Below are 17518 nucleotides of genomic sequence, written 5' to 3'. Positions count from 1 at the left end.
ATCGAGGAACTGGCAGTTCTCTGCAGGCTTCAGTTTAGTACTAGCAGCAAAGCAACTGATACTCTTGTGCAGGTTGGTATGTTGCTGGATCAACTTGCTGGGGTTGCAGCAAGGTGGAGAGATGGAAACAAAGGCTAGACTTAGCTGTGTGTGCAAAAGGCTTGACTGGTGTGGTGCTGAAAGACCAGTTGAACTGTGCTGTATAAGAAAAGTGATGAAATTGGAACATGTCCTGGAAATGGCTGTGTGTGCTGCAAGCTTTGTTAGAGCTCCTGGGCTGATTCAGAATTCTTTCCAAGAACATGGAACAGAGCATAGAAGTCATCTACAGAAGCAAGGTCCACGCTGTAAGTAGAGAGAAAGAGTTGAAAAGTCTTTATTAAAGCACAAAACAGGAATATACTTTGATTTGTTATTTTCAAAAATACACTAAGTATTAGCATGCATTGTGGCTCTGGCATTTAGACTTCTGGTAGGTTAATGGCCACTTGTGTTGTTTGACATGCATTTGTAAGGAAAAGAAACTTTTTGAAACCTTATTCCACAGTTATACTAATGTAGAAGCTTTACAAACAGGAGCACCTTTTTTTTTTCGGTGGCTAGGTTTTCTAGTTTTTCAATTTCTGGAATCCAGTTGACACTTAAATGACAACTCAGTCTTAATTTCCTACAAAATCAAACTTTTTTTGGAGGGGAGAAGAATACTCTGTACAGAAACTTCTGCTCAGAAGAAGTGAAATGTACTTTTGACACTGAATTTCTAAACTGATCTAACTTCAGGCATTGCTTCTATGGTCTTTATTGCAATTTAATTAGAAAAAATCCCAAAGCAAATAGTGTCACAATTATTCTTCCGTGTGAATAGGTTATGAATAATTAGAAAGAAGTGTAGTATTTGAGAATGTCTCTAGTTATGAAGAAATACTTTCTAGTATGAATCACGATGTAAAGTTACAGTGTTGTTGATTAATACTGTGCATTTTGTGTATCAGTGTTTTACTCTTAGGCTATCAGGAGCGAGGCAGAATCATACTGATCAGGACAAAAAAGGTGTTTTCTACAGTTCTTCTTACAGTTCAAATTCTGCAAGGAAAAAATTAACATTTGTTTTTTCTTGAACTGGTATGATATCCACAAGCAGAAGCTTAAGAAGTGTTATCTGTAATAATTAAGCAAGCTACTTTGTTCTTTTTGATCTAGCAAAAAGAATCTTGCTATTTTAAGATGCTGGTGAGAAGGGAACTAAATGGAAACTGAGTTGAAAGTGAAAGATCTTTCTTTCAGAAAGACAACCAAATATCTTTAAACTTAGAAAATGTTGGACTATAAAGAGAACTTCATGTTATTTGCCTTTCAAAATTTCATTCTAACTATTTCTGTAAGGAGATGTGTAGAAAAAATAAAAAGTGAAATAACGATGTGAAATTGAAGTGTATGAAGGACACTTGTGAGGATGTTCACCTCCAGAAATAATGTAGCCACTGTTGCAGTTTTATCCTCTGCAGTCCAAGAGGTGCCCTTGGTTGTTAGTACTCTGGGCATACCAGGCTTGCAGAGAGAGTACCTGTGTGAGGAAGCCGAGGCATGCCTGTAAGAGTCGCAGCAGTAACATGTGCATTATTCCTCTGACAGTTACAATTCTGTTGCCACGGAGATAATGACTTACCTCATGTCATTATTGATCTATCAACAGTAAGAGCAATTTTGCAGTCTGATATTGTTTAGCAAATTGAGTAGCATCTGCTGAACACTTAAACTGCTATACATGTTGGAAATGTTCTCCAAAGCCTGTGTATTGGGTTAATTACAGGTATCTGTATTTATAATTATTTACTATAATCTGGTGAAAAAAGTGGCCTTTGAGATAATGTTAAAATAGAATGCTTTTTAGTAAAATACTTAGTATGGTAAAGGTACAGAAATGCTTTTGAATTATGAAATAATACTGCTGGTAAGATTTAGAACAAAGACCCCAAATACACTTGTTAAAAAATAATTATTTCTCTATATGTGGTCAAGTCTTCCATCAGTCTGAGTGAAACTTCTTCTGTTTTCCAGATAATGATTTAAATCATCTGTTCAGAAGAAACACTAATGAGACTCCCATGGGATTCCTCACATCTTGCTGATCTTCCTGTTAGAAGAACAATTACCGTCTCGTTCTGAAATCAGTAATAAAACTACCAGTGTTCAAACTGCTGTACTTAAACAAACATTCAAGGTTAGAATCACAATTCAGATTACTTCCAGTCATTTTGAGGCTGAACAAAACTATTAGTTGTGGACTGGCAGTTTGTTTACAGTGCACAAGAGGAGTTAGACATCTAAGAATGATATTTTGTGTGTGGGGGGGGGAGGAACTTAAAATATTAGCTAGTGAGAAAGATTGGATTAAAGGTCTCTTATTTCAGCTTATGGGAATGGGACAGCTTCATACCCGGGTTTGGTATCTCTGTCATTCTGATTTGTGAGGGTTCCTTGAATCTACTATGTGCCTTAATGATTGAGCTCTGTTTAGGTAGCTTTATTTCCTCCTGAAGCTTTCTAAGAGGATAGTATGAGCTCCTGCTGTTCTACATGTCTGGTGAATAATTTGGACATACTGTCAGGGCAATATCTGATAGCACCAACATATCTTTAGTATTGAGAGCATTAAGAGTTTAAGTGTATATACAGTTTTGGATTGCACTGTTAAAAACTTGTGTGGCCGCCTAAAAGATGAATGCTGAAGAAAGAGCTGTGAAAAGCTCCTGAACATTTTGAAGATGTGATAGTTTGGAGTTGTGTGTCAAGCAGTAGAAATGTGGAAGTGCTTTTATGGTAGAAGCTTGAGTCCAATGGGAAGACACAGATTTAGAATCTAAACAGCATCTAACTTCTTTCCAAGTTTATTTCTTTATTAGGTGGGTAATAAATTCATATTATAGATTCATAGCATGTGCCCAAAACGATGTTAGCTTGAAAATAAAGAGTTCATCTCATAATTTAGAGGCAGAGAACATATATGAAATTAGCTAGGTCAGTTTACTTGATGGGTGATTTTACATGATCTAAGCCAGTTGTTTGACTTTGATGACTAGCCTGACTTCTTTCTGCCAAAGGCATTCCTTACATCATCTAAGGAAAACTGTTTGAGCCTGACATTTAACAAACTGAATGGAACGTGATATTCAAGCTTGAATGCAGAGTTCTAACTAGACATTCTAGATTGGGATTATAACTATGTACATGTCCTATTTTTTGTTTTCTGTGCATTCACTTTTGATCAATATTGAAAAGCAGGATCCTGGACTTTGAGCTTTTGGCTTTAGTTGGTATGATAATTCTTACAAATTGTAATTTACTTGCAAACACTGGAAGTGTCTTCTGGGCTTTCTTGAATCCTGAGAAAACCCCGGGGCACTTCCTGCCTGTAAGACAGGTTCCGTGCCCTAGCTAATGTATACTAACAAACCCTGAATATAGCTATGATGACAGGAGTGCTTTTGTTGACTTAGCTTGTCAGTCAAGAATGTGTAATTGCTATGAAGCAAAAAAGCCAGTTAGTCTTTTCCAGTCTAGATCTCCACGAGGGGGCTCGATCAGATGTGGCAGCTAAAGATATGTAAGAGTTCTAAATTCTATTGAAATGACAATTTGTAGCAATTGAATGCTTGTTACTTGCTGTTCCTCTGAAAATGATTGCATCTGTTCTTGTTCAGTGCTTTTGAATACCCTTATCTCTGCCATGTAAAGCTTAAAGAATAAGACTTTATAGCAGGGTATTTTTATCTCATTTTGAGATGTGCACAGCATCATCTTTTACAAAAACTTCCCTGAGCAGCATGACTATATGATAATCTCTCTGACAGAGGAGAGACTGCCAAGCATGTGGTATCGCATGAATTTTTACTTGAAGAAATCTCCCGAGTTTTGCACACATCCACCTATTTGTGAAATGGATGGAACTTTTATGAAGAACCTTAATTATAATCTTCTGAATTTGGTGCTACTATTCTGAATTTGAATAAAGATTTGAGTTCTTTTTATCACACACACCCTTCAGTCTTTCAATTCTTTCTAGGAGTGTGTGTACACATCTTAACATGCTTAAGTCTTCATAACTTTCCTTTCAAAAGGAACTGTAGTCTAACTTATACTTCAAGCCTAAATCACATGAATTGCTATTGCTTAATCTTTGCTTGACAAATCTGTATTAAACTAATCCTTGGCAGCATGGAAGCTCTTCTTTAAAACATTAGTCTTCAGTTGCTTATGTTTTCAAGATAGTATTACATCAGATATAAATTAGCTGTTATTTCTATTAAAACCAATGAAGTCAAGTCTCAGCTATATAGCATGTTTGGTGGTGCAGAGGTGACATTTTAAAGCAGGAATGAAGCAAAGGTTAAAAGTGAAACAGCTAAAATTAATCATTGTAATTTGTGGTGTTCTTATTCCTACTGTTATATGAAGTGTTTTGCAGGATAAAATGACTCATTTGTTCACAACTTCTGATGTGGATTGAAGTTTTCTGTCAAATTTTTAAGTGAGTTTGAATTGTATTGACTTAAGCTTCCCGTGGGAGTTAATATTTTATGTTCTGCTAACTTATTTTATGTCCATATCACTCATATTTGTGATGCTTCTTAGAAGACAGGTGTGGCTTGGAATTTGAGGATTTAAAAATTCACCTGTATTTGTGAGCGCTACCTGTCCTGGGCCTTGTCCTTCACTTGCATTGCATGGTCACATTTGACTTCGGGGTTTCATTGGTATTGTTTCTGATATTGTATATATTCTTTAGGCACAAAAACTTGTCCTGAGCATTTAGAGTTTTAATAAGTCTGACCTTTATCTAGACAACTAGTTGTAAAAACACCCTGGCAGAGAGTGGGTGTGTTGGCATATTTGCACTTACAATATGTGGACTAAAAGTTAAAGAGCAGAGTTGAAATATCTTGTGAGAGAGACAAAAATATAGATTCTTAAAGGGAGGCCAGAAACCTGAATTCTAGGTGAATTTTTAATTTTCTATACTTATTTTTTAAAAAAAGTGAAACTAAAAATATCAATATGACAAAAGAGGAGTTTGTATGGGTTTTTTTGGTGTTCTAAGTGGTATTTTTTCTCCTTTTTGAAGTAGGAAAACTAGTATCTCTTGAAAATCTGACTGTTCTAAGGAACAAAAGAACTAATTGATGAAACACTGCCAAATGCTTCATATAAGTATTTTAATTACTTCTTTTTTGCATGCAATGTCTTTAATGCTTATAATTGCATGATGCAAGTGTACAGGTTTGTTTGGCTGTTAACCATGCATTTTTAGAGGGTAAGCATTCCTTTCACAGGATAGGCAGCTTCTCCACAAATACCCACATATGCGCTTTCCATAAACTTGCATAAAAACGTAATTGCTTGGAAACTCTCTCAAATCTTCATGTTTACCTTTCAGTCAAGTTTTTCCCCATACATCCGTCTAAGTTTCAATGTTGCAGTGGCCTAAGCTCTAAGGTTTGTAGTAGCTGCCTGCTCTCACTGTCAGTAGCACCTGAGATTGCTAGGCAACATCCTTGGACCTAGCAAATTGCAGGATGAAGATCTTGTAAGATGTGGTGTTTAATTGTAGCACTTTGTGCTTGTGCAAAAGGCTGTTTTATGAGCAGTTTGACTTCATTTAAAAATAAAAAGCCTTTTTTTGGTCCCCATGAATGAAGCCAGGAAAAAGCTCTGATTTTCAGAACAATACTTTTCTTGTGACAGTGGGGTTTTGTACAGTAAAAGCAGATATTTTTGAGTTGTCCTTGGATGCTTTTCCCTATTGGTAGCCTTTCAAATCTCTCTCCAAAGGTTTATTCTTACACTAGTTTTTGACTTGCTAGCCATGGGAGCCATGAGAGCACAAAATGCATTCTAGCAGGTGCTCTCCATTGCTATATTTTCATTTGAGATGCTGTTGATCTGAGGAAATGCTGCTCTGTATTCCTTTACCACAGTAAGCTAGCATGAATGATTTAAGGTCCTTGAACCAAGGAAGATGGAAAGCTTTACTGACTTCTGCAACTACACACTTTTAAATACTGTTGCTCAGTCATTTTTGGCTAGAGTTTGTTTTCTACCTCTTAAGACTGGATACAAACAAATAAGTGCTTCATAAAGTTGGCACATCTGGAAGCAGAGAGTCCAGTAGAGATAAAAGCATAACTGCAAACTACTAAGTGTTAAGAGAAATCAAAATAGCAAAACTGCGTTTATCACTGAATATAGTGTTTTAGCATCTAGCATGAAGGGAAACAGGCAGAGCCAAATGTAGTCATTTGTGATTAATAGAGGGTTCAAGAAATGTTTTGTTTTAAAGGTTAGAATTTTGCTCTTTGGATAAAGGACTCCAGGTATTAATTAAACCAGATTGTCAGTTACTTTTGTAACTTAGAAAATGGTATGGAAGTAAGAAAAAGAGCCAACATGCTGCAGTTGAACACAGGATGTTTGGGTTCAAATTTTGTTTTAATTTCCAAAAGGCCTTGATTTCCCACTGCCTTATCTCCTGCTGAAGTCAATGAGAGCATTGCTGTCTAGTTAGAAAAAGTTAAGACTGAGTACTTCTACATATACACACACACACACACCCCTTCAATTTTGTTGTAGAAGTCAACATAGCCCTTTCCTCATTTGCTTTCTACCTTGATTAGGTTGTTGCTGCTTCAGAAATTTAGTCTTTTCTAGGTTTATTCAGACTCTCTGTCATACTGTGCATCTGATTACACTTGAAGGCCTCTGGGTGCTACTGTAGTATCGTCATAAAACTTTATTTGGTTGTCAGAGTTCACAGCGTAAAGCAATAAATGCATGAAATCTGAGACTTCTTCAGCTGCTGTCCATAAAGTTATAAAAACACTGTTTGTATACAGAATTATTTATAAACCTAAGCATATTGCTCATACCTTTCTTTAAAAAATGTGAATGTCATTTTTTTCTACTCTAAATACAATGTAAAACATACAAAATGAAGATTCATTTTCACTTCAAAATGAGGGTAGACATTTTGATTTGTCTTTAAGTCTTTATTCTTATTCCAATTTACCATATTTGCCAAATTTGTTTAAAAAAAATCACATTTTCTTAATGTGTGAAGTTTTACAGGTAGGAAGTTGTTTCTGCTCTTGTTATAACAGCTCTAATTAGCTTGGTTGGAGGTTGGTTATTGTCTGTTCTTAGCATATTGCTTTCATGGTTTCCAGAATTGCTCTGGATTCACAAATGGTGTGTGCTGTAGAAGTGCAGTGGTCTAAGTTGTATAAGCTTGAATAACTCTGGAGAATTTGCTATTGTACAGCAAGTAGTGGATACATTCACTTCTGCATTCATTATTCTGTCTACAAGTGAAGAAGGATCTCTTTTCCCTTAAAGATATTTCAACACTCTAGTTTGTAGCCTCTTGCTATTTGCATGTTAGCATATAATCCAACTTAAGTTACTGAGGAGTGTAAGGAGACTCTACCCTCAGGAAAATACAGAACTATGCAGAATAGTTCACTTTCAGAATACCTTGTGAAGAAAGTAACTGAAAGTAGGAGAGATGATTATCAAGAGAAACAAAGTAAACTCAACCGTTTGGCCTGGGAGCAAAATGTAGAAAAGTCAAATTGTATTCATTACTTAGATGCTAACCTTGCAGATGCCTAAATGTTACAGGCAACTTGCAGAGAAGAACTCAACTGACTTGGGAGGTGCAGAGAGCAAACTGTGAGATTTTATAGCCTACTAGTGAAAATGTTTGTTGGGGCAAGGAACATCATGGGCTTGGGGTTCTGCTTTTGAGGTTGTCTTTGTGGTCTGTGAGCAGTAGTATTACTGTGCTATGCAGACAAGTTCCTACTACAGACCTTTTCAGGTGACTTAAAAATAAATAAATATTAAAAGAAAAGAAAATAGCCTGGGCATCCTGAGCATGCAGTTCTTAATGAGATGCATAAACTTCAGGAAAGGGTGGGAGGTTGAACACTCTCTAGTCTTCCTTGCTGTCTCTTGGATTTGTCTAGGAAGTTGCATGCTGAAGGTGCTGACCCAGGTGAGCACACTTAGCAGACAGTTTAATTATAATCCTATCCTTTGGCACTAAATAAATATTTTCTAGGCATTGTGCAGGACTTTGAGTTCATAATGTAGACTTTGAATCCACTCAAGTGCAGGGGACTTCATTCACTTTTTGGATTTATTTCCTAGAACTTATTTCTCTTATGAGGTATTGTATGTGTGATGATACATCATAAAACTTTCCCTTCTGTGACCAGCCTATGAGGGGGGTGAAGTGGCATACAGCCAAGTATTTATATTCCACAGACTGCTGCTGCTCTCTCTCTCTTTTTTTTTTTTTTTTTTTTGGGGGGGGGATATTGTGATAAGTCATCAAAAATACGTTTGAGCTTTAACTGGAATTTGGCTGTTTTTCTCACTCTGCCTGTCTCCTGACCTGGTTTACATTCAGTTGTTTTCTGTTTGATATTTTTACCTGAGGAATATATACGTGTCTTAAACAGAAATAATTTTTAGTATTAAGATACAGTCTTATACCACTTTTATACAGAAAGACTATAAATAAAGCCACAATATAATGAGTTTCACTACTGCAGATACTTCAGGAAAAAAAAAAAAAAAAAACTTCACCAGAGTAGTTAGGCATACTACAAATTTCTCCATGAATCAGCTGTGAAATGATGTCTCAACCCTGAATGTGATCATTTTCTTTTGTCAGCTTTGAACATCCCTACTATACCTTTCCATGAACTGAGTGTTTCTTGTGTTTAGGGAGAAAAGAGAAGCTTTCTGAGTGCTTTCAGTAGACAGAAAATGAAGTGCAGAGCCTCGGAGGACCTGCAAAGAAAAATGGGTAGAAGAAATAAGTCTCCTCTTCTGGAGTGTCATTGCTTTAGTTATGAATGGCATTGGAAGGTGGTAGGAAGGAGGAGACCCTTTAAAATAACTGTGCTGATGTTAACTCTTAGTCTGTCATCCTTTTTGTGCAAGGTAAATAGATACAAGACACTATGGAATCAAAATCATAGGTTCATATTGCATATTCTGTCTCTGAAGATGTATACCCCCTCCACTTTTTCCTATTGTATCAAAGTGGAGACTAATTTATACGCTCTTCTGTGAGTCTGTGAAAGAGATTTTTGACAGAGAAATATCTTAAAGCCCTTGAGTTCACTTTTATCTTCATTGCATAATTGCTATTGATACAAATGTAGCCCAATTTATGGAGAGATTGTATACATACATACATATATATATATAAAATATGTTAATACTGAGAGCACTAGAGATGGATTTAAGTAGTGCTGGGGTTCACATGTGCCTTAGGCCAGTGCTGCTGCTGAAAATAAAGCAAACACTAGGATACCAAAATACAAAATCTCTTAGAAAAATAATGGCTGTTAGTATGTATTTACCTCCTGCCTGAACTGCTTTATTCTCAAGAATAGAATTCTTTGATTTTTTAACAGGTATGTTGAATGTTATTTGGGAATGTTTCTAGTCTGCTGAAGGACTCCAGTACCATCAAAATGAAAACTGTTCCTTTAGAACACACGTACCAATTAATATGGTGTGGTTTAAGCAAGTGCTCTTCATCTGAAGAATCCTGAAATGTCTAGAACATATGATGCAGTCTGTTTTGCTTGAAAACAAATAATTGAGGTGGTGCATCAGCTGACTTATACTATCTTCCTCCCTTGACTTCAGTGGACTTTATCTGCTAAGCTTCTTCCCTTATTCTTTTTTACTGTGTTAGGCTTTCTTCTATCAATTACAGAAGCTATAGAGATCTGAGGTTTCTTTAGCAGTGCTCTGGCCCTAGCAGAAAACTGCTAACAAGTTTCCTTTGTTCTTAGTTGCATATTCCCGTTCTAGGAGTGGTATCAGGAGTACTAAATCCAGACTTTGATATTCTACATGATCAAAGTTCCTTTTCTCAGAAGGATATGTGGGTAAAAGGTGCTCGGTTAAGAACTGTTAATTTGATGCAACTGTCCAAGTCTTCTCATGAGTTAAACTCTGAATAGTATGTGCTTAACAGTGGGGCTATTTGGGACAGGAGTGACAGAACTGATGCTGTATCATGAGGTCCCACTTCATGCAGAGATATTAAGTCTGTGCCCAGGATGAGGAGCCTAATCAGACAAAAGGCAAACTTCAAACCATGCAGAAGGAAGAATGTGAAATGCCTACTTAAGTCTCTGTTATCTCTGTGTGAATACAGAATTAAAAAATGAGCTAGTTTTACAGATGAGGTCCTTGCCCCAGTGATACTGACACTAGCAGCTAAAGGTTATGGCTTTTCATTCCTCATTCACTGAGGAAAGTGTTCTGTACCAACTCCTGCTGACACCTACTGAGGTTTTCTGTCCAGCAATGTGCACCTTCTAGTAGCTATAAAAGAAAAATCTGAGATGCCCCGATGTTGCAATCTCTCATGCCAAAGACATGTCATTGGTATGCTGTGCCCAGATGTTCTCTCCCAGTAAAAACTGTTCTTCCTACTCCAAAGACTGCCAAATGACTCATTATGTGAATATAATTTTGCATTGCTGTATGCAAGCAAACATAAAGGGAAACATCTTAATATCTTGTAATACTTGTTTGTCATCAGTTAGTGAGTGTGGATAAATGGGTGTGTTATACTAATGAGAGAGCAGTTGCCTGCAGCTTTATAAGCGCTTCTCAACTGTCATAAAAGCGTTGTGCAGTTCCTCCTGTGGAGTAAACCATGCCAACGCTATTGTTACTTCTGCCTATCAGTAATGTTATTCGGCACGTTCCACCCAGTCTCTTGGGCATTCTGCCCATCACAGGAAACATCTGAAAATGCTGTATTTACAGTTAAGGTTTTCTTTAGAGGCTGAGCAAACTGATTCTAAATATATATATATATTCCTTTCTTCCAAGAGAGAGCTGCTGCTCTTTTCTGAACAGAAGCTCTCCACCCTTCCATTCTGATTTCAGTCACTCTGTGTTGCTTAGGTGTGGTATATGGGCAGCTTTATATTGTTTGGATAATGTACTGAGCACTCATCTGCTTAATACATACTACTTGTCTGAATATATTGGTCTTTATAACTCGGCATGTACAAAGTTGTATGAAGTAGCAAAATCTAACTAGAGCCATGACAGCCTCCATGCTGGGAGAGATGTAGAAGAGCCAAAGTTGCAAACTTTTTTTTTTCCTTTTTTTTTCTTTTTAATCTATAATGGTGCATTGTTCAATACAAGCATGCTTTCTGAAGTCAAGGGGCTGATTTTTTTTGATTAAAAAAAGAAAAAAAGGTCATTTTTAGGTGGTGGCTTTATAAATAAATCAGTGCTGTGAAGGCTGCTCACTGTGATAACCTACCCAAATAAGCAGGTAAGATCTTATTTCAGTTCTGTATCATTTACTTACCCTCAACATAATCTCATGTAGTCTAAACCTTTTTAACTGTATCCAGTTCCTCTGGCTATTCCAAAGTTCATTAAGAGATAACCAACTTCACATTTACTAAGGAGCAAGAGCAGTTGCATTGACACAATGACCTAAACTTTACTACAAGTAAATAGTCCATCAAAACGTTAGCAAATAACTCAGACTTCCCAAGTTTGATAACAAGCTCATCTGCAAACGTTGAGAGCTTACAGTATTCAGATCTCCTCTCAGTGATGATATAAAAGGTCATAGCAACTCCAAATCATGTCACTACAGGACCTGTCATGGGTATTCAGAGCCAGCCATAGAAGTACAGGCCTCACTATTAAACTGGTGTTTCCATCTACTTTTTCCTTACGGATGAGGGAGGACAATTCTGATGGCTTGGGAGCAATTTAAATACCGAGCTATTCCTGGAAAGGCTGTGCTGGCATGGGGATGGCCGATGATCTGAACGCCTGACTGCGGGCAGAGGTGAGCCTGCAAAGGCGACCGTAGCTAATAGGGCCGGATAACGCCCTGCTCCGTCCTGCATTAGAGGAGAGGGGCTACACCGAGGCTCGGTGTCCCCTGCCTCTGACTTACTGCCAGAGCTCGCCCTCTTTTCACTTTGGAGCTATGTATCTTGAGGGTGCTGGCCACATTAATGCTGCGTGGGGCTCAAGAACTTCATCACAAACGGTCAGTTTTTCTGCTCCTGTTGTGCGGGTGAACCCTCCAAACTCTCAGCAGCAGAGGGCAGTAATGCAAGATTGCCCATAGAGTGCATTTGTGGCCCTTAGGAAATATTGAGTGTCACGTGTTCATCCAGTTCCTATTATATTATTGTTCAAATATGAAGATGCTGCTCATTCTTTCCTCCTTCACACTGCTTTTATGTGATTACAGATGGTCGTACTCTGGTCAGCTACTAGATGCTCGTGACGCTCTGGGTTGTCTGATTAAAAAGCCTATGCTGTGGTTGGCTACAAAGCCGTGCTTTTCATATTGTTTCTAACTAATTTTCCAGAGTAATTTGAAATACGTATTAAGATTTTTTGCTTGGATAGGTTACACAGGAAAGAATCATCTGACTCAAACTTGCATAGTATCATGACAGCGTAGAAAGAGTTTTTGGTTCCTAGGTTTTGCTTCAGAAAGTTTTGCTTGTTGTAGCAGTCCGTGGGTCTACAGGGCTTTCTGTAGGTACTGACTGCAAAGGCCTGGGATTGTTTCATCTGCGTTCAGCTGGTGAAGGGCAGCCCGCGGGGCTGTTCTCTGGGCGCTCGGAAGGAAGGCGGCCTTGCTTAAGAACTTGCCCGTATGCTACGCTGGTGTGAACGCTTGGGGCTGCCTGCACGTGTAAAGGATGTTCTTGTTTTTGTCACCGGTCTCCCAGTGGTTGGTGATTCTCATAGCTCTGAGGCCCAAAACATGATCCTCTAAGAACTTCAGCTTTTTCTTTAGCTCTAGCTTTAGCTTTTTTAGCTCGAGCTAGAAGCGGTAGAGCTTAAAAGAAATGCTTAATTTTTAAGCTTAAAAATGTAAAGCCTACGTGCTTAAAGACGAGTGTGGGGGAAGGGACGGCTAAGCTCCTTTTATTTTTAACCCCCTCTTCCGATTTCTAGGGTGTCGCGGAGGGCGTCTCGGGGCAGGGCCCCCCGTTCCCGAGTGCCGCCGCCTGCCTTCCCCTTCCGCCGGGGCAAGCGGCGCGGTTTGCCGCACCCGCGGCGTCCCCGCACGCCGAGGTCGCCCCGCCGCGCTAGGGCGACGAGCGCGGGGAGCCCACCCCGCGGCGGCGGCGGGACCCGCGCACGGCGCCCCGGCCGCCCGCCCGCCCGCCCGCCGGGGTTCCCCTCGCGGCGGGGCCGCGGCGCCGTTACATAACGCCGCGCCGCGCCCTGCGCGCAGCCCCCAGCGCGCCGGGGCCGGGCGGCCGCGCCGTGGGCGGGCGGGCGGCCGAGCGAGCGGCCCGGGGGAGGAGCGGCGCGGCCCCGTCCCTGCCGCGGGAGCGGGCCCGGCGCGGCGCGGCGGTGAGTGGGGGCGCTGCCCGCGGCCCGGAGGAGGGGGAGTAGCGGGGCCCGGCGGCGGCGGGGGGGGGGGGGTCGGTGACAGCGCGCCCGGCGGCGCGGCGCGGCCGCCTGTTGCTGGGCTCGGAGCCGGCGGGGCCGCGGCGGGAGCGGAGCCCCGTGGGCGCCGCGGCCGCGGTCGCGCGGGAGGGCTCGGGGTGCGGCGGTGCGTGCAACGCGGGGGCGGGCAGCACGGCTGCCCCTCGCGGAGGGCCCCCCACGCGGCGCGAGCCCCTGCGTGGGGGCAGCGATCCGGTGAGCACAGCGCCTCTAGTAACAACATCGCGCCCTAAGCAGGGTGAGCTAAACGGGTGACAGCTCGCACCTCGGGTCTTTTTTTTTTTTTTTAAAAAACAAAAAAAAAAAAAAACAAACAAAAAAAAAAAAACAAAAAAAAAAACAAAAAAACAAACAAAAAAAAAACCCGCATCTCTGAATGAGTAGCAGCCTGGTAGAAGTGTACAGCAGCATTCTGCAACTTTTCTTTCCCAGATGTCGGGCTCTTGCCAAATCTGATTGCTCATCTTTATTGTCGGTTTTCTTTCGGTCTTGGTCCGCACTGCCAGAAGTCTAACGCGGTTTGCAAGATCCTTGTTTCTCTTCTCCGTTCTGGCCTCTCTCCCCTTCAAATCCATTAACCCAGCTCAGCTGTGATTCCCCTTCAGCAGGTCTGACCTTGTCTCCCTTGTTTTTTCCAAACAAGTTTGAAGGGTTCCCTGGTTTTCTGCAAGAGAGTCATTAACGGTCATTTCCTAGAATCTGCTCAACTTCCATATATAAACAGCCACACTGCAATATGTAGTAAGGCGCTATTTTCTCATACACTAATTTCCGCTCTCTCTTCTATTTCCAAATGCTTATTTTTATGAGCTGCATTCGTTTAGGTCCTTGTCCAGAAGGTCCTTATTCTTGCAGATAGCTTGCACTCAAATAGGTGATGACACTGAAATCTGCATGAATGATTTTTAAAAATTAATCATTTTATGCATGAATCAGGGTTGTGAGACTGTGCTTTCTTTTGCAGGTTCCTTAAGGCAGGATATGTTGTCTTCTTTGCCTTAAATGTAAGCCTTGTCATCTTATAGCATTAATGAAAAATAGTATCATTAAGCTACTCTTGCTAGCTCTTTGCTGCTACTTCTTGTTGTTGCTTTAAGCCCTTGGCATTCTGCATGCTATTTGAAAACCTTTGCACACAGTCGTTGTTTTCTAGAGAAGAAATTTAAAAAATGCCACAAAACTTTAAAAGCTGATTGGTTGCTTTTCAAATGTTTTCCTTTTTTTTTTTTAGCGTCTCGGAACTGTGCGTAGCTGAAATGCACGCCAGCTTGGCACAGTCTCTGTGGCTGCCGAGCGTGTGAGCCAGCTGCATCTCAAGGAAATGTAACTCACTGCAGCCCCATTGCGACTTTTATTTCTACAAGAGGGAAACTTTTTTTTAGTGAGTCACTGGAACTCGCATTGTTCCCTGCGAGCTAGCTGTCAGGAAGCACAGTCTGGCAAAGATGGGCTGTCAGTAAAAACAGCTTTGCTCCATGCCCCGTGCTGTTTTCTTGTTCTTCATGGATCGCACTTTGAGTCCTCTCAGATTCCCAGCAGAGACAGAATTTGCTGCCTTTCAGGAGGAGTTACTGCAGTGCTTGGCTCTCTTACTTTTATCCCTTCTGTTAATTCCACCTCTTCAGTCATTTGTTTCAGTTCTCCCCCTTTCCCTAATACCCCGGCCAAGGCTTTTACCACACTTTCAAGTCCCTTCTTTTTTTTTTGTGCATTTCCTTCGTGTGGCCTTCATGCGCTGTCCTTTAGTGAAAAGGATCTCTACTCTTCCTGTGGTGTAAGCCATTTTCCTGTGCCCCATGTTCAGTTCTCTGTGACTCCTGAATAATCCTCAGCACCTCTCTGTACACTTGTGGATCATCGGTCCTAGGTCCTAAGAGCAGTAGTTGCACCTGCACGACTTTAAAGTGCAACACCACTGCCTGGGGTGATGCTCCAAACCTTCAAAGCATCATAAAAGATAACTGGCCTTCATCAGAACCACACAGTTTCTGTTGAAAACGAGGTCTTTGCTATCTCTTAATACGTGTATGCACATGCACCTTGGTATCTGTTCCTTAAATAATAGTTTGTTTCACTTTCCCAGTTTAAACCAAATGTGATATAAGGGGAATTAAGTTCTTATAAGTTTTGTAAAAATAGAGCAACAGGAAAATGTAAGTCTAGGGTTAGATATTTGTCAGTTTTCTCCGATGGCTTTTTAATCCAATGACTGAATGATACTTTCAGATGTGACTGCTTCCATATGGAAAAAAAGGAGAAGGATTTTCTGGGTAAATTCCTCTGAATTGACATCTCCCTGAAAGTTTTGAGGAGGACACGTGACTGATTTGATACATTGCATTTTGAACATGGAAACAGAAAATCTTAATATAGTTCAGTGTAAACATTTAATCAACCAAGAGGCACAGTTCTGTAGGAAATCTGATTTCCTGAGTTGTGCTAGTCACAAAGCTCTTTGTTTTCACATGGCTGCATCCCCAGGGCACAGCTCCTCCTGTCTTTGCTCTGCCAGGCACACGTTTGCACCAGCACATCAAGTACAAGAAGGACTGTGATCTCAATAGCTTCTTTAGCTGTAATTTATTTTGTCAACAATTAGCCAACAGTTTCAAAACTTACTGAAGGTGATAAGCATAATTCCCATAGGAAATGAGGCAAAACTGATCGTTATTCATCTTAACTCAGAATGATACATTCCTTGATCTGGCTGACAGGGCAAATCCTGGATCGTTTGTAGCAGTGACACAATATTGGCTTTTCTAACTGTTAGGCCCTGTCTGCTGTAAGAGGCTATGACCTGTCCTGGAAATTTGCTCTGAGGTAGATACAGTACAGTGAGGTACACTGAATACACTGAGGTTCTTGCAGGTGCAATGGCATCCTTAGAAAGAGTTCCCTTAAAACTGCATCATACATGTCCACTTAAGGATCATGAGCTCGGCTTGAAATCTAGTGATTTGATCATCTAAAAGGAAGAAGCCATGTGGTAACAGGAAATATTCTTGAGCTCCAGGGATGTTGACAGTGGGTGTGATTGGCAAAGGAGTTCCTTATTTGGCACAAAAACAGGAAGGCAAAGGTATTTAGTCACCTGAGATCCACAGGAGTAAAAGCCAGGTTCCTAAATACCTCTGTGAGTCTGGCCTAAAGCCTCCATCTGCCCTGCTCTACAGGTCTGCGGAGTGTCGGCTTTGGAATGTTTTATTATCTTGGCATAGGTCCTCAGGGAACACCTCTCTTACGGTGATATTCACTGATGGTCAGTAGTGTTTCTGTTTTGTCAGGCTTGATTTGACTACAATTCTGTGAGATCTAAAAATAGAGAGCAGGTGTTCATGGCCTCGTTAGTGGTAGACCTCATACTAGACATCCCTGAATTTCATAGAAGTTTTGGACTGAAAGGTGATTGCATTACCTGTATCTGATATTACCGTATGTACCTAAAAAGGTAGAATTTTCTTATTAAAATTCTGACATGACCAACTGCAGTATTTTCAACATCAGCTGAAATGTAATTCTCTTTTATTTGAAAATTTACTGTTCTTTTTTTGCTCTCTAGTGCTTGAATATTTAGGGCATATGCATTTCTTTCTGAAAGAGCTACAAAGAAAGGTCTTTTTAAATGAAAGTGAAGATCCTTACATAATCACTCTTCTCCAGAGATGAAGCTCTAAGTAAGTCATTGCCTTCTACAAGAGTTGATGACTCTGGAAGATGCTTAATTGCAGCTGGATGAAGCCAGGGCACGCAGTAAGCACACAGTCTGTTAGGCCTTGTTCTTGGCTTCCCTGTTTCGTGGACTTAAAGTGAAGGAAACCATTGCTTGTCAGATTATGTGCCTACATTGCTAATGATTGAATCACAGGATGATATTGCCTGTATTACAACAAAAATGACTCATGGAGTTTTGAGTTCTGGGTATTTCATAGCTGCTATCTTAAATAGCCCCACCTCAATGTCAAGATAAAGA

The 17518-nt window shown here is 40.3% G+C and overlaps 1 protein-coding gene and 1 non-coding gene across 7 annotated transcripts in view; both read left to right on the top strand.

Moving 5' to 3' along the window:
- Positions 1–1496: 1496 nt before the first annotated feature.
- LOC134141727 (small Cajal body-specific RNA 13) lies at positions 1497–1767 on the top strand. The gene has a single exon (XR_009958709.1). It is a non-coding gene; the product is annotated as a small Cajal body-specific RNA 13 (non-coding RNA).
- Positions 1768–2098: 331 nt separating this feature from the next.
- The window catches only part of SYNE3 (spectrin repeat containing nuclear envelope family member 3), a 77085-nt gene continuing 61665 nt past the window's right edge, over positions 2099–17518 (top strand). For 4 of the 6 annotated variants that reach the window (XM_062576237.1, XM_062576239.1, XM_062576238.1 and 1 more), the window contains exon 1: positions 13402–13452. The gene's annotated coding sequence lies outside the window, so the exon portion shown is untranslated. Of the gene's footprint in view, positions 2222–13399; positions 13453–17518 lie in introns of those variants that run through there. The other 2 variants (XM_062576241.1, XM_062576242.1) reach the window with 2 other exon arrangements.

This window comes from Rhea pennata, chromosome 5 (assembly GCF_028389875.1).
Source record: "Rhea pennata isolate bPtePen1 chromosome 5, bPtePen1.pri, whole genome shotgun sequence".
NCBI lineage: Eukaryota > Metazoa > Chordata > Aves > Rheiformes > Rheidae > Rhea > Rhea pennata.
The sequence above is the reverse complement of the archived record's forward strand: the minus strand, read 5'-3'. Positions and strand labels throughout refer to the sequence as shown.